Below are 18,654 nucleotides of genomic sequence, written 5' to 3'. Positions count from 1 at the left end.
GAAGGCCATACAGAAACCCCTGAAATCACCTGAAAATGATACTAAATCAAAACAATACCTTATAATCATGAGGGAGGATATAGTTAAGATTAGTGACATCATTAAACATCTGAAGGATACAGGAGTCATAGCCTTTATATTTCTATTTGATTTTCAAATCTGGACCCTGCAGAAAATGAGTGGATCCTGAAAAATGACTGAATACAACCAAAAGTAGTAATCTTGATTGTAGAAACCGTGTCGGACATGGTATCTTTGTTGCATGCTCAGTCGGGTCCAAATCTTTGTGACCCTATGGACTGTAGCCACGAGACTCCTCTGTCCATGGGATTCTCCAGGCAAGAATAGTGGAGTGGGTTGCCAATTCCTTCTCCAGGGGATCTTCCTGAACCAGGAATCGGACCCATGTCTCCTGCCCATGTCGCTTGCACTGCAGGCAGATTCTTCACTGCTGAGCCACCAGAGAAGGCCTTAGCCAGAGCATATTAATAAACCCTCTGATGCATCCCATGCCACCACTGATTCAAGGGAAATATTCTTTTATATTCTAATTAGCAAACTGTATCAGAAATATAGAATCAATAGCATGCATTTATAATATCATGGCTCTGTTAACCTTCTTGCACTCTGTTATAGTCTGAAGAAAAAAAACAAATATTTTCCTTGGATTTAATCTTAATTTTCATATGTAAGACATAGCAATGTTAATTATATTTATCTTGTAATATTAAAAAAAAAAAAACCCTCAGATCTCCACTTACACTAGCCAAATTTTCCAAGAATTAAGCAAGGAGGAATCAAGTGGAGATCCTGGGGAGGATCTTATACATGCAAAGCATGTGCTCTACCACTGAGCTACATCCCCAGGCTGGTGTAATGCTTGGTAATAAATCTTGTCAGTGTATAACCAAAGAAACGTTCCTGAACCAAACACTTTACTTAAAAAAAACAAATACTATGTCATATGGATATAATTTTGATAAAGGAAATTGGAGGATATTATAGACAGTAGTTTAATTATGGCTTCATAAGAGATATAATATTTTATCCTTCCACAATTAACAAAAGATTTTCATAGAAGTGAGAGCAGATTATATCGAGAAAACAAAGACAGAGGTATGATGATCCAGGAATCCATTCCTTTATGAGGATCCAATTAAATTATGTATTATTTACATGTTGCATTATAAAAATGATATAAACTCACTATTGATACTTTAGAATATATATGTATAATATCTGAGATAACAGCTTTTCCACACAGGGTTACTCTTTTCCAATCTGTCTTTTAAAATGAATTGGATATACAGCTCTCTATTCTGTTTTAGTCCTATTTGGATTATCTAATCTATATTTTCCCCACATTTTTCCAAATAAAATTTAAAGGTCTGAATTTTACAAGATTATATGAATGTGCTCTAATTTATTTTATCCCGTTCCCTACACTTAAATGTGTAAAATTTTCAACTTCTTCTTATACAATAACTCTGGGGAGGCCATCAGTATTTATTAATATATGTCTGCATTTCTGATTATTTCCTTATAATATAGTCCCCAAAGTGTAATTTCTACATTGTAATGCTTGAGATTTTTTGAACATTGCTATAGATTGCTGTTTTTCTCCATAAGTTTATAAAATTTGTACTAAAGTTCAACCAGCAATATTTGATGCTTTTTTCATAATACTTTGTCATAACTGAGTATCTGTATCCTTTTAGAATTCAATAGGTAACAAATGGTATATCATAAATATTTAGTTTTGCATTTCTGTGATCATAGTTTTCAATGTTTATTTCATAATTTTAATTTTGGATGTATATAGACTTGTTTAGTTCATACTTTTCAAATCAGCATCTCAGCTTTCTTAATAATATATGAAGTTTTAATAAAAATTTTTTAAATGCTTTTAAATTTTCCAACATTACAAAAACAAAAATCCTCTTTCCCCATATGTATCTATTGTTAACACTTTTCTTGATAGTACAATTTTACTTCATATAAGATTTTTTTAGCAGTAATCAACACTGAATTGACAAGCCAGGGTTCTCATTGCAGACTCAACCATATCTTTCTGTGTGACCTTGAAAATGTAGACAACAGATTTGATTCTAATGCAGAGACAGCAGGTGCCCACCCATTCATCCATTCACTCATTTATTCATTCTTAAGTCTATTATTTTAATTAGTACCCCATGGAGAGAACTTGGAAATTTTCCATCCCTGCACCTCTCCCAAAGCTGCTGGATGCCTGAAATGTAACCATTAGAGAATCATTTTAGGGATTATTGATCTGGAGACAGAGCTATCAAGAAGTTCAACTATAAAAAGTCAAGCAACAGGCAAATAACTGGCTCCTTCTAGCCATTCCATTCCATTCTTCCACTCCCCTCCAGTACACCAAGCAGGGCTCTGGGGAAAATTCCTTCTGTAGGGTCTCTTATCCCTTTCTTCTCATTTCACAGTTTTTGATTTATATTGGGAGGATCATGATGAGGTTTCATGAGATTTATTTGGAAGTAAAGGATGGTTGCTTTCCTGAACAGTTGTAGGTAAGAAGCTCAGGATACAGTGTATTTCATGCCCACTCATCTCATGAGGTATTGGACTAGGAGTCCCATTACCTTTCTCCTGAATAAGAGCATCTTCCTCTTCTGGGTGGTAGGTGGGTTTGGGGTCTGGGTGCATCTGTCTCAGGGCCAGGACTAAGGTGAAAGATCAGGACAGAACCTAGGTTAGGATGAGGGAAGTAACTAAGCTATGTGAGTGCAGGGTTGGATCCTGTATTTATGTAAAATTTTGTCTGTCATAGATTTTTTCATTGATTTAGAATTTTTAAAACATGACATTAAAATAATGTGCATTTTTATTTACTTTTATTTTCTTCTTTTTGCCCTGTTGTGCACCATGTGGGATCCTAGTTTCCCAACAGGGATCAAAACCTGTACGCCCTGCAGTAGAAGCACAGTTTTAACCATTGGACCACCAAGCAAGTCCGTTGACTGTCATTTTCATGGTCCCTAAAATTCTGTGTCCTGGTTGAGTGTTTCAGATGCTTGAGCCCAATCCTGGCCCTGACTTTATTTCCTAGAGATGGAAGGGGCTTATCATTACCTGCAAGCTCAGTGTTAACCAGAGCTTGATGATTCCCAAATCCGGTCCTCAGCTGTCAATTTAAGAGACCATTTTGGCTTTCTTCCATATTGATCTGCTCTAGCAATGGGTGTATTCCACAAGTGTGAGTCTATGCCCTGGTTCATCTCTATCTTGTGACAACTTAGCAATTATTTCTCATTTGGCATTTATCTTGGCTGAACAATAAGATAAGAGGAAAAGATATCATGTACCCCAGAACCTTCCACAGACTTTGGTTCAGTAATTTAACATAGGTGGAGTCGGGGATGATGGAGAGAAGGACATATGCCTTCCAAGTTCTGAAGTGGCAGGGGCCTGCAGAAGATATAATATTTTTTTTGTTTTAAATTTATTTATTTTAATTGGAGGTTAATTATTTTACAATATTGTATTCGTTTTGCCATACATCAACATAAATCTGCCACAGGTATACATGTGTTCCCCATCCTGAACCGCCCTCCCTCCTCCCTCCCCATACCATCCCTCTGGGTCATCTCAGTGCACCAGCCCCAAGCATCCAGGATCATGCATTGAACCTGGACTGGTTATTCGTTTCATATACGATATTATACATGTTTCAATGCCATTCTCCCAAATCATCCCATCCTATCCCTCCCCCACAGAGTCTAAAAGACTGTTCTAAACACGGATTCCCAAGCCTAGTTACATATTACAATTACCTGAAGAACTTTCAAAAATACCTATGTCTGGGTTCTAACATCAGCCTTCCACTTAATTGGCCCAGGGTAGGGCTGAGTAAATGGGGTTTTGCAAAGCTCCTCAGAGGACATTATTGTGAAACCGAACTCGAAAATCACTATATCTGGATGGCAGAGGAATAGGACAGGGAGACCAATTTCTCCCCCACAAATTCATCAAAAGTACATTTGAACACTGAGCAAATTCCACAAAACAACTTCTGAATACTGGCAGAGGACTTCAAGCACCCAGAAAGGCAGCCTTCCAAAGGAGGTAGGACAAAATATAAAAGATAAAAAGAGAGACAAAAGAGGTAGGGATGGAGATCCGTCCCGGGAGGGGAGTCTTTAAAAAGACAGAAGGGTCCAAACACCAGGAAACACTCACCAGAGTCTGTGGCAAACATTGGAACCTCAGAGGGCAACATAACTGGGAGGAAAAATAAATAAATAATCCACAGATTACGTGCCTAATGGCAACTCCCAGGGGAGAAGCAGTGCAGACACTCGCATCTACCACTAATAAGCAGGGACTGGACAGGGAGGCGTGGGCTGCATTGCTTAGGGTAAGAACTGTGTATGAATGCCCCGAGGGCAATCTGAGGGAACTAACTTGAGATAGCAACCCAGACTGTGGGATAGCTATCCTGCAAAAAGCCCTAACCTAAGACACCACCAGGCCTGCTCACAGAACAAAGGACTGAGCAGAGATACCCGGCTATTGACCAGCCCATCCCCCGCCGGAGACAGGCAGGCGAGGGCAACCAGAGCCGGAAGGGGCAACCGTGGCCCCAGAGAGGCATCCTCTACCAAACTGCAAGCAGACTTCTTTGCTAACCAAGAGTTCTTGGGATTCTGGATGGTCGATAGCTGCCAGGAGGGTCACAGCCAGAGATCAGCTCCCCAGAAGAGACACACTGCACACCTGAGAAAGCATGCCAGTTGTACACCGAGAAAACCGAGTGGCTGGGATGGGGGAGGCGATAAGATGCAGCCTCCAACTGGGGGCGACCGCGCTTGCCAAGCACCTGGTCACCTGAGCTGTTCAGACCTGGGAAGGGTGCAAAACACAGGCCCAACCAAGTCTGCACCTTTGTGGAGTACCTCAGAACCTGAACCTGAGCAGCTTAGACCTGGGAAGTGCATGCAACCCAGGGCCCGCCTCAGACAGTTCCTGGCAGAGCAACCTAGAGCCTGAAGAGTGTAGACTGGGAAAGCACACACACCTTGAGCAGGGGCAGACCCAGTGTGGCCGAGACACTGTGAGCACTCGCCACACTTACCAGTGATATTTATTTGCAGTGTTCCTCCCTCCCAACAGCATGACTGAACAATTAAGCCTAAAAAAGTGACCACCGCCGCCCCCTTGTGTCAGGGCAGAAATTAGACACTGAAAAGACCAGAAAACAGAAGAAGCTAAAATAAACAGAGTGAACCCCTTGGAAGTGGCAAGTGCAATAGATTAAAACCCTGCAGTTAGCATCGACTACATAGGAAGGGACCTATAGATCTTGAGAAGTATAAGCCAGATCAAGGAACTGTCTGAAAATGAACTGATCCCACACTGTCCAAAACAACACCAGAGAAAGTCCTAGATATATTTTTACTATTATCAGTTTTTCAACTTTAATTTTTGTTAATTTTAAGTCCCCTATTACTCCTTGAATTTTCATTTTATAACCTGCTATTAGTTTGCAAAAAAAGACTCTATTTTCAAAGCAAAATTCATATATATATATATTATAATTTTTGTTACTTTTTTTTTTCTTTAATATTGTATTTTTGAGAATCTAACCTCTACTCTAGATTTTTAATCTTTGCTTTTTGGTATTTGTTATCAATTTTCTACCTTTAAGAACCCAATCTTCAGTATCCATTTTTACTTGGGATTGTGATTGCTGGCTTGATTGCTCTCTACTCCTCTCTATCCCCCTTCTCTTCTCTATCCAACTCTGTGACTCTCTTTGTGTGTTCCAGGCTGTGGAAAACAATTAGGGAACTGATTACTGGCTAGATATGTTGGTCTCCTTTTGATCCCCCCTTTAATTCTCCTGGCCACCTCTGTCTACTTCCTCCCTCTTCTCTTCTCTGTGTAACTCCATGAACATCTATGAGGGATGAAGACTGTGGAGAACATATAGGGAAGTGATTACTGGCTAGCTTGCTCTCTGCCCTTTTGATTCCCCCTCTTCTCCTCCTGGTCACCTCTATCTCCCTCCTCCCTCTTCTCTTCTCCATGTAATTCTGTGTACCTCTCCAGGTGTCCCTCACTGTGGAGAAACATTTTATCAGTAACCTACATGTTTTATCATCAGTGTTGTATAGATGGAGAAGTCTTGAGGCTACTATAAGAATAAGACTGAAAAGCAGAGGCAGGAGGCTTAAGTCCAAATCCTGAGAACACCAGAGAACTCTTGACACCAGGGAACATGAATCGATAGGAGCTCATCAAATGTCTCCATACCGACACTGAAACCAAGCAGCACCCAAGGGCCAATAAGTTCCAGAGAAAGACATATCAGACAAATTCTCCAGCAACACAGGAACATAGCCCTTAGATTCAATATACAGGTTGCCCAAAGTCACTCCAAACCCACTGACACCTCAAAATTCATTATTGGACACTTCATTGCACTCCAGAGATAAGAAATCCAGCTCCACACACCAGAACACAGACACAAGCTTCCCTAGCCAGGAAACATTGACAAGCCACCCGTACAACCCCACCCACAGTGAGGAAACTCCACAATAAAGAGGAGCCACAAACTGCCATAATGCAGAAAGGCCACCAAAAACAAAGCAATATAAACAAGATGAAAAGGCAGAGAAATCTCCAGCAAGTAAAGGAAGAGGATAAATGCCCCCTAACCAAACAAAAGAGGAAGAGATAGGGAATCTACTTGATAAAGAATTCTGAATAATGATACTGAAAATGATCCAAAATCTTGAAAACAAAATGGAATCACAGATAAATAGCATGGAGACAAGGATTGAGAAGATGCAAGAAAGGTTTAACAAGGACCTAGAAGAAATAAGTCAATCAATAATGAATAATGCAATAAATGAGATCAAAAACACTCTGGAGTGAATCAACAGTAGAATAATGAAGGCAGAAGACGGGATAGATTAGGTAGAAGACAAAATGGTAGAAATAAATGAAGCAGAGGGGAAAAAATAAAAAAAAAATAAAAAAAATTGAGGACAACCTCAGAGACCTCTGGAACAATGTTAAATGCCCCAACATTCGAATCATTGGAGTCCAAGAAGAAGAAGACAAAAAGAAAGACCATGGGAAAATACTTGAGGAGATAGTAGTTGAAAACTTCCTTAAATGGGGAAGGAAATAGTTACCCAAGTCCAAGAAACCCAGAGAGTCCCAAATAAGATAAACCCAAGGTGAAACACACCAAAACACATGTTAATCAAATTAACAAAGATCAAACACAAAGAACAAATATTAAAAGCAGCAAGGGGAAAACAACAAATAACACACAAGGGGATTTCCATAAGGATAACAGCTGATCTTTCAATAGAAACTCTTCAGGCCAGAAGAGAATAGCAGGACATAATTAAAGTGAAGAAAGAGAAAAACTTATAACCCAGATTACTGTACCCAGCAAGGATCTCATTCAAATATGAAGGAGAAATCAAAAGCTTTACAGACAAGCAAAAGCTGAGAGAATTCAGCACCATGAAACCAGCTCTCCAACAAATGGTAAAGGATTTTCTCTAGACCGGAAACAGAGAAATGGGGTATAAACTCAAACACAAAACAACCAAGTAAATGGCAATGGGATCATACTTATCAATAATTACCTTAAATGTAAATGGGTTGAATACCCCAACCAAAAGACAAACACTGGCTGAATGGATACAAAAACAAGACCCCTATTTATGTTATCTACAAGAGACCCATCTCAAAACAAGGGACACATACAGACTGAAAGTGAAGGGCTTGAAAAAGGTATTCCATGCAAATAGAGACCAAAAGAAAGCAAGAATAGCAATACTCATATCAGATAAAATAGACTTTAAAACAAAGGCTGTGAAAAGAGACAAAGAAGGACACTACATAATGATCAAAGGGTCAATCCAAGAAGAAGATATAACAATTATAAATATACATGCACCCAACATGGGAGCACCACCATATGTAAGACAAATGTTAACAAGTATGAAAGGGGAACTTAACAATAATCCAATAATAGTGGGAGACTTTAATACCCCACTCACACCTATGGATAGATCAACTAAACAGAAATTTAACAAGGAAACACAAACATTAAATGATACAATAAACCAGTTAGACCTAATTGATGTCTATAGGACATTTCACCCCAAAACAATGAATTTCACCTTTTTCTCAAGTGCACATGGAACCTTCTCCAGGATAGATCACATCCTGGGCCATAAGTCTAGCCTTGGTAAATTAAAAAAAAAAAAAAAAACTGAAATCATTCCAAGCATCTTTTGTGACCACAATGCAGTAAGATTAGATGTCAATTACAAGAGAAAAATTATTACAAATTCCAACATATGAAAGCTGAACAAAACACTGCTGAATAAATAACAAATCACAGAAGAAATAAAAATATGCATACAAACCAATGAAAATTAAAACACAACAACCCAAAACCTATGGGACACTGTAAAAGCAGTGCTGGGGGAAGGTTCATAGCAATACAGGCTTACCTAAACAAACAGGAAAAAAATGTCAACTAAATAACCTAACTCTACACCTAAGGCAAGTAGAAAAGGAAGTAATTAAGAACCCCAGGGTTAGTAGAAGGAAATAAATCTTAAAATATTAGGGCACAAATAAATGCAAAAGAAAAAAAAGAGACCATGGCAAAAATCAACAAAGCCAAAAGCTGGTCCTTTGAGAAGACAAATACAATTGACAAACAATTAGCCAGTCTCACAATTAACAAAGGGAGAAAAATCAAATTAACAAAGTTAGAAATCAAAAAGGAGAGATCACAACAGACAACACAGAAATACAAAAGATGATAAGAGACTACTATCAGCAAATATATCCCAATATTATCAACAACTTGGAAGAAATGGACAAATTTTTAGAAAACTACAACTTTCAAAAACTGAGCCAGGAAGAAATAGAAAATCTTAACAGACCCATCACAAGCATGGAAATTGAATCTGTAATCAGAAAACTTCCAGCAAACAAAAGCCCAAGATCAGAGGTCTTCAGAGCTGAATTCTACCAAAAATTTAGAGAAGAGGTAACAGCTATCCTACTCAAATTCTTCCAGAAAATTGGAGAGGAAATTAAACTTCCAAACTCATTCTATGAGGCCACCATCACCCTAATACCAAAACCTGACAAAGATGCCGCAAAAAAGAAAGCTACATGCCAATATCACTGATGAACATAGATGCAAAAATCCTTAACAAAATTCTAGCAAACAGAATCCACAAACATATTAAAAAGATCATACATCATGACCAAGTGTGCTTTATCCCAAGGATGCAAGGATTCTTCAATATCTGCAAATCAACCAATGTTATACACTACATTAACAAACTGAAAAATAAAAATCATATGATTATTTCAATAGATGCAGAGAAAACCTTTGACAAAATTCAACATCCATTTATAGTAAATTCCCTCCAGAAAACAAAAATATAAGGAACATACCACAACATAATAAGAGTTATATATGACAAACCCACAGCAAACATTATCTTCAATGGTGAAAAATTGAAAGCATTTCCCCTAAAGTTAGGAACAAGACAAGGGTGCCCACTCTCACCACTCCTATTCAACATAGTTTTGGAAGTTTGGGCCACAGAAATCAGAGCAGAAAAAGAAATAAAAGGAATCCAGATTGGAAAAGTAGAAGTAAAACCCTCACTGTTTGCAGATGACATGATCCTCTACATAGACAACCCTAAAGACTCCACCAGAAAATTACTAGAGCTAATCAATGAATATAGTAAAGTTGCAGGATAGAAAATCAATACACAGAAATCCCTTGCATTCCTATACACTAATAATGAAAAAATGGAAAGAGAAATTAAGGAAACAATTCCATTCACCATTGCAACGAAAAGAATAAAATACTTCTTCCTAAAGAAAATAAAGACCTATATATAGAAAACTATAAAACACTGGTGAAAAAAATCAAAGAGGACACAAATAGATGGAGAAATATACCACGTTCATGGATCAGAAGAATCAATATAGTGAAAATGAGTATAATACCCAAAACAATTTATAGATTCAATGCAATCCCTATCAAGCTACCAACGGTATTTTTCAGAGAACTAGAATAAATAATTTCAAGATTTGTATGGAAATACAAAAAAACCTCAAATAGCCAAAGCAATCTTGAGAAAGAAGAATGAAACTGGAGGAATCAACCTGCCTGACTTCACGCTCTCCTACAAAGCCACAGTCATCAAGACAGTATGGTACTGGCACAAAGACAGAAATATAGATCAATGGAACAAAATAGAAAGCCCAGAGATAAATCCACACACCTATGGACACCTTATCTTTGACAAAGGAGGCAAGAATATACAATGGATTAAAGACAATGTCTTTAACAGGTGGTGCTGGGAAAACAGGTCAACCACTTGTGAAAGAATGAAACTAGAACACTTTCTAATACCATACACAAAAATAAACTCAAAATGTATTAAAGATCTAAGTGTAAGACCAGACACTATAGAACTCCTAGAGGAGAACATAGGCAAAACACTCATCGACATAAATCACAGCAGGATCCTCTATGATCCACCTCTCAGAATACTGGAAATAAAAGCAAAAATAAACAATAAGCTTTTAATTAAAAGCTTCTGCACAACAAAGGAAACTATAAACAAGGTGAAAAGACAGCCTTCAGAATGGGAGAAAATAATAGCAAACGAAGCAATGGACAAAGAATTAATCTCAAAAATATACAAGCAACTCCTGCAGCTCAATTCCAGAAAAATAAACGACCAACTAAAAAAGTGGGCCAAAGAACTAAATAGACATTTCTCAAAGGGAGACATACAACACATATTTGTTGGCTAACAAACACATGAAAAAATGCTCAACATCACTCATTATCAGAGAAGTGCAAATCAAAACCACAATGAGGTACCATTTCATGCCAGTCAGAATGGCTGCTATCCTAAAGTCTACAAGCAATAAATGCTGGAGAGAGTTTGGAGAAAAGGGAATCCTCTTATACTGTTGATGGGACTGCAAACTAGTACAGCCACTATGGAGAACACTGTGGGGATTCCTTAAAAAAACTTGAAATGGAACTGCCATATGACCTAGCAATGCCACTGCTGGGCATACACACTGAGGAAACCAGAATCGAAAGAGACACTTATACCCCAATGTTCATCACAGCACTGTTTATAATAGCCAGGATATGGAAGCAACCTAGATGTCCGTCAGCAGATGAATGGATAAGAAAGCTATGGTACATATATATAATTAAATATTACTCAGCCATTAAAAAGACTACCCTGTATGCAAGACAGCAAAAAAGACACAGCTGTGTATAACGGACTTTTGGACTCAGAGGGAGAGGGAGAGGGTGGGATGATTTGGGAGAATGGCATTGTAACATGTATACTATCATGTAAGAATCGAATCGCCAGTCTATGTCCGACGCAGGATATAGCATGCTTGGGGCTGGTGCATGGTGATGACCCAGAGAGATGTTATGGGGAGGGAGGTGGGAGGGGGGTTCATGTTTGGGAACGCATGTACACCCGTGGTGGATTCATGTCAATGTATGGCAAAACCAATACAGTATTGTAAAGTAAAATAAAGTAAAAAAAAATAATAATAAATAGATAAAAATAAAAAGAATACATTTGAATCAGTTTTAATGAGGTGGATGAAACTGGAGCCTATTATACAGAGTGAAGTATGCCAGAAAGAAAAACGCCAATACAGTATAATAACACATATATATGGAATTAAAAAGATGATAACGATAACCCTGTATGCTACACAGCAAAAGAGACACAGTCTTTTGGATTCTGTGGGAGAGAGTGAGGGTGGGAAGATTTGGGAGAATGGCATTCGAACATGTATATTAGCATATGTGAAATGAATCGCCAGTGTAGGTTCGATGCATGATACAGGGAGCTCGGGGCTGGTGAACTGGGATGACCCAGAGGGATGGGATGGGGAGGGTGGTGGGAGAGGGGTTCAGGATGGGGAACCATGTACACCTGTGGTGGATTCATGTCAATGTATGGCAAAACCAATACAATATTGTAAAGTAATTAGCCTCCAATTAAAATAAATAAATTTATATTAAAAAATAAAATCACTATGTCTTTATCACTCAAGGGTCAGTGGAAGTTCACACTGAAGGACGTGGGAAGCACACTATTATGGATCTGAAGATTCCAGTGAATAGTTTCTCAGGGTTTTGGTGAAGAAATATTCTTGTACAGCTAAAAGTGGTAACAGTGAGAGGGAGGGTGGGGAAAAGGTTTCAGTATTTCCATAAGATTTGGACAGAGCTTCATCCCAATAATATTCATTATCAATGCTGGGAGCTGAATACTGTTTTTCCCACTGAGTGACAAAATTTTTGTTGAGGTATATTTAAAAAAAAAAATAAAAGCCTTGTTTGTACTTATAATCATAAAGAATCTCACCAATTGAATTTCTAAACACATTTTAAACATTTACCAAGGAGCTTCTTCCAAAATATGTATTATCTTGGGGGCACACCTATTAGATATTTTGATATGTGCATTGAATACCTCGAGAGACATGTTTCTGCTGCAATTTTTTAGGCTAGAAGGTAAAATTTCTGGTAAACATCAATATCAATTTCAAAGTCATCACCCCTTGCCTTCAGAAAATCCCCTCCATTTTACAGTTGGAAATAAGAGAGCACCGATATGGAGAGGGACTGTTATTGCTTCTCAGGTCATCAATGGCCATAATGACGAGAAAAAGCTGGAATAGTTTCTATCTTCATTACCCTAATAGGACTTTGAGGACTATTAGGGTAATGAAGATTAATAATTCCATTATTCTTTCACTTTCAAGCTAAACCAAAGCCACAGATCATTGAGACAAAGGTATTCCAAACATTATGTAATTGCCATTGACTGAGAACAATGAAGTACTCCATTTGGTTCCTTGAACTAAGTTTGGTTTCAGTCTTTACTGGATAACTAGAACTTTCACTGGTCTAGATGATACTGCTGAAAATGATTACCATAATGTCCTGTATTCTGAAGTTTATTAAAAGCAGCTCTTGTTTTGTTGAGATGTCTTGAGAGTCATGAAAGGATGGGATGCCAGGGTTCTTTCTCTCTCCAACATTTTTCCAACTTTTGACCAAATTTTTGGTCTCACTGTGCAGCTTGTGGGACCTTAGTTCCCTGACCAGGGATCAAACTTTGGCAGTGACAGTGCAGAATTCTAACCACTGGACTGCAAGGAAATCCCTGGAATTCTTGATAGAATAATTTTCTGAAACTTTGCACTAAGGTCAAATGACTTCCACTGGGAAGTTTTGAGTTATGGTAATTTTACCCAAAGAAATATTGATGTAGTATACTTTTTGTCTTGTTTCACAACAGCATAATGGAAGTTTGCCTGGTTCTTTTCCTAAACTGCTGCATGAACTTAAGGAGGTCATTTCCCTTCGTGGGGCCTCAGTTTTCATGTCAACATGCTGGAGTTGAAGTGCATCATCTCAGAGCTCCCATCCAACTCTAAATATTCTATACATTTGATAATTTCCAATTTAAATAGGGTGAAGTAATGCATCCAGTTTTTACTTTGTATCTAGGAATACAAAATAATTTTTCTGTCAACAAATTCAGCCTATCAATGCTATAATGTTGCCTTTGAACTTTCTCAAAATTATTTTTTTAAAGAACTCAAAGTACTTTGACATTTCTTAGACTTTATTATCTCTGAGGCTGAGTCTAAACTTTATTTCATTAATTCTCACCATGTTTGTTCAAGCAGAGGTGATCAGAAGGTTATTATCCTTGCTTCACATATGAAAAAAAACAAGGTGAGTTAAATTACATTCTGCAAGGCATTGAGGGATAAAAAAGACAACAAGGACAAGGAATCAGTCAATATGGAGAAGAGAAGAGGGAAAGAAAGAGAGACTGCTGGTAGCTGAATTTGGGTATGAGATGGGGGACAGAGCCTATATAGGGCCTGTTCTCAGGGAGCTCCTTGAAAAAGAAAGAGTATGAAGTAGCAGGAAGTCATTGTCAGATGATCACAATTCTGTCTGTCAAGCCCAGGCTGTAAAAACTTTTCTAAGAATTAGATACTAAATGTGAAAGTGGACCTAGTAAGTTTTCTAACCTAATGTTTTACCCAATACCTAATTTTCCTCTAAAAGCAGCAACAACTGCAAAGTCCTATAGTGCCTGGTATGTCCTACACATTATCTTAGATATTCAGAGCAGGTACTACTATTGTGTCCATTGTACAACTAAAGAAGTGGGAGTCTTGGTCCAGATCACACAGCCTTTAGGTGGTAAATCTAGCACGTGAATCTAGATCTGTCCCAGCTCAAATCTGTGCTTTGCAAAAAAAAAATAAAAATAAAAAATTGCATTCCATCACTTCTCCAATAACCAATATTCCAAAAGCTCATAGTATTATCACTTCTGTCTGCATACTATATTGCTGGTAAACATCAATCTCAATCTCACTTACTGCATGTATCTAGTTAGAAAAACCCTTTATTGTTTTCTTTCTATGAAAAAAATGAGCCGTGACATGAAACAACTATAAATGGTTTGGAATGTCTCAGAAATCCACTGTATTTTATTTCAACAAGTATGTAGGAAGGCCTCATTTGTACCACATGATATGCAGAGAAATATGAATATGAAGATAAATAATACAACTTCTGTCTTCAAAAAATTTATAGTCATGGTAATAGGTCCCTTTCTGGGGCATAGCAACATGGGTGGCTTCATTGTATCTCATTCATTGGGAGTGACAGCATAGATCTTGAACATTGATGTTTTTTCTGTGTATCCTAAGGATCCTATGAGAAGTTATCTAAAGAGCAGTTTCCTTCTATGAATGATATTCTTGGGCAGACTTCACTGGTTGTTTACTCAAGGCTGCAACCACTTTTTAGTGACTGTTGTGAAGAAACATTGAATAAATAATCATTTGGAAAAACCCTGTATGAGGACAGAGGAAGGATATGTATGTATTCCAGACATGTGAAATAACATTAGCAAAGTCTGAGTCTTCAATGGTACATAGTTTAAGGTTGGCAAGAAATGGCTATTGATGAGGAGAAAAGTATAGGAGGAGAGATCAAAGCAGTTTTATAGAAGTATAAGGAAATATGATCAGAGTAGATTTCTTAAGTTGTGGAATACCATGTGGAATACCAAAAAACACTTAAATATTGATATGAACAAAGTGGAAAGACATTAATCATTGCAGTTTTGAAGGTTGGGATCATTGAATACATAGTAATTTTCTATAATCCAGTGGTTTCCAAAATGTGATTCATGGAGCACTTGACTTTTATGAAGTCCTCTCATTAGCCACATCTGTAGAATTAATATTGGGTTGGCCAAAAAGTTTATTTGGGTGTTTTCCATAAAATGATATGGAAAAGCCTGAATGACTCTTTTGGCCAACCCACTATTTATAGTCAGTTCTATTTAGGGTCAAAATAATGTACACATGGAGCTAAGTGTATTTCTTAGCAAAACACACATAAGGGTTTGATGATAAAGAAGCTAAGATAAATTATTCAAAAGTTATAGGAATTAAGAACTTCTTATGCAATTTACTTAAACTTTAAATAAATTTTAAAAGCACGGACTATGGATGTCATGTACTGTTTCCATCGTTGCCTAAAGGTATATTCTTAAGATTTGCAAAGCAGTCTTTGTTTCAAAATTTTGTGGCAACAGACAAGATTGACATTAAGCTGAATAATTCATCAGCTAAACTTTGCTCATAGCCATTAGCAGTAATTCTGATGAGGATGCATACAGAGAGCTTGTTCAAACTTTTCTCCTAATTTTAGCATTGAACTTGAACTATTCCTGATTCAAATTTCACATGTTTGTCAGGATCTTCAATCTCCTTTTAGAAAAAAAAAATCCAAGAAGAATTCATAGACTTGAGAAAACATCCTATATTTCTTTTACATATGAAATATACATGGATTAAAAATGCCTGATCCTTATATATTTAACATAATTTATCAGATCCTTTTTGTGAAAGTACATCTTTAATCCCATGGAAAAAGTTTAAGAAATATATACTGAATATTTATAGTTTTATACTATCTGCCTATATCCAGTCTCAGTCTTCTCCACACAGTATTCCTTAGAAGAAAAGAAATAAGAAGTGTTAATTTCCTCATTTTTGGGTGAATGCATTAAGGCTCCAAGAGTTTAAATGATTATCCTAAATTTACATGAATAATTCAGCATTAAAATCAGCATAGCATGCAGGTTACCAAATCCAAGTTCAATGCTCATATGTCAAATCAGAATGTATTTTATGATTCATATTATCAATTCTTCAAAAATACTTTGAGGCATTTTATAATAGATGCTGCTGCTAAGTCGCTTCAGTCATGTCTGACTCTGTGTGACCCCATAGATGGCAGCCCACTAGGCTCCCCTGTCCCTGGGATTCTCCAGGCAAGAACACTGGAGTGGGTTGCCATTTCCTTCTCCAATGCATGAAAGTGAAAAGTGAAAGTGAAGTCGCTCAGTCCTGTCTGACCCTCAGTGACCCCATAGACTGCAGCCTTCCAGGCTCCTCCATCCATGGGATTTTCCAAGCAAGAGTACTGGAGTGGGGTGCCATTGCCTTCTCTGATAATAGATGCTACATGCAAACAAAAATCATAACAGAAATAAAAAAGAATCAGATAATAAATATACACGAAGTCATAAACTAATCCATATCCTTTGGTCAAGAGTTTACTGTGGATTTAAATTTCCTTGCAGCAAAGTCGAAAGTTATATAATTTGTATTATTTGCCAAATAGAAAAATAAAGGCAATGTGGTATAATGTTGCTGCTGCTGCTGCTGCTAAGTCGTTTCAGTTGTGTCCGACTCAGTGCGACCCCATAGATGGCAGCCCAACAGGCTCCCCCGTCCCTGGGATTCTCCGGAGAAGACCACCGAGTGGGTTGCCATTTCCCTCTCCAATGCATGAAAGTGAAAAGTGAAAGTGAAGTCGCTCAGTCGTGTCCGACGCTAGTTCAAATACAACTAAGGAGACAGCAACAAAAACTCAATCTAATCGTAAAGTACATTAATATCACGGATCGTCAGGAAGAATCAGATAGGAGCAATCAGGGTGTTGCAAGTACTGATTACGCAGAGCCATTAATCACGAATCATGCAAGCTCCAATCATCATGTTCTGGTATCATGTTACAACCATGCTAAAATCCCCAATGGCTTTCCATTGCACTTACAGATGATTCAGACTTCACATGCAGCCTACAAGCACAACATCCTTTGGCTCCCATTATTTTTCTAGTCTCATCAAGTATTACTTTCCCCAGTGTTAACTACATTTTAATCTCTATGTTCCTTCATATGCCACACTCATTCCCATCTTCAGCTCTTTGGACTCACTATTCAATCAACTGACAATACTATTCACCTAGATAGTCACATGACTTGTTGTTCAGTCACTCAGTCATGTCCGACTCTTTGCGACCCTATGGACTACAACATGCCATGCTTCCCTGTCCTTCACCTTCACCATTCACATGACTAGCTCTTTCTTATTATCTAGGTCCTAGGTCAAAAATCTTAGCTTTTCCTTATTCAAGCCTCAAAGAAAACATAACTGACCATCTCATCTAAATTAGTCATTTCCCCAGCTTCTCCCTAATTAATTACCTTGCCCTATTTTCTTCACAGCACTTGACCCTCTCTGAAGTCTTCACATTTATCCTAATATTTGTTTATTTCTCTTCCCCTCCAACTTGAATGAAAATTTCACAAGTGTCAAACACTCATGTCTTTTTTTCCCTTACTGTTGGATCTCCAGCACCAAGGTCAGAGACAACTGGCCACTCAGTTGTAAATGAATAAAGTCATTTAGATGAACTCTTCTTAAAACTTAATCCTAAAATCTCATACATTCTTAAAATGACTTTGAAAACATGATATGATATGGCTTTAGCATCTACTTTTAAAATATGAAGCCACCATCAGTAGAGATGGGGGAGAATAAAGAGAGTTTATGGCAGACCAGTGAGTAAAACTAATATGTAACTGAAGGTCAACTAGACAAGAGCCTTTAAAGGAGATTAACATGCAATGTCCAGGGACAGGAAAACACAGCAAGGTTTGTGTCACAAAATCAAAGTGACAGGAAGATTTTTAAAGCAAGTCATGAATAGTGTAAATGTGTATAAAGTATTCAACCAATTTTTCAACACAAATACTAGTGGTAACCTAGGTAAAAGCAAATTCAGGGAGTGACCATGGTGATGATTAAAATCATATTGCACTGGATTCATCGGAAAATACAGGATGGAATTTCAACATGAAAAATGGATGGCAGGATTTTGTGCTAGATATTTTTAAAGTATATTTGTACTGATCTGATTTGATCTCTTAAAGAATTTCAGTTTACCTCTCTGCTCAAGTATCTGCATTAAAGGAGCATTGCCTTCTGATAAGATACTGAATTGGATATTTGCAAATAAATTGAAATTTTCCCCAACAGTCAGGCTTTTAGATACTTGAATACCTACATATTATAAACATTAAATCTTTTTCCCTGGATCAATATTTTTAGATTCTACAACCATTCCCACTTATAACCCGGTTTCAGACCCTTCAC

General features: G+C 37.5%; 1 non-coding gene and 1 pseudogene across 1 annotated transcript; both read right to left on the bottom strand.

The window, feature by feature from the left end:
- LOC138071670 (tRNA pseudouridine(38/39) synthase-like) overlaps positions 1-12,759 on the bottom strand; it is a 143,745-nt pseudogene extending 130,986 nt beyond the window's left edge.
- A 4,370-nt stretch (positions 12,760-17,129) lies between these two features.
- Positions 17,130-17,243, bottom strand: LOC138072071 (U8 small nucleolar RNA). The gene has a single exon (XR_011144222.1). It is a non-coding gene; the product is annotated as a U8 small nucleolar RNA (small nucleolar RNA).
- Positions 17,244-18,654: the final 1,411 nt, after the last annotated feature.

Source organism: Capricornis sumatraensis, chromosome X (genome assembly GCF_032405125.1).
Source record: "Capricornis sumatraensis isolate serow.1 chromosome X, serow.2, whole genome shotgun sequence".
Classification (NCBI taxonomy): domain Eukaryota; kingdom Metazoa; phylum Chordata; class Mammalia; order Artiodactyla; family Bovidae; genus Capricornis; species Capricornis sumatraensis.
The sequence above is the reverse complement of the archived record's forward strand: the minus strand, read 5'-3'. Positions and strand labels throughout refer to the sequence as shown.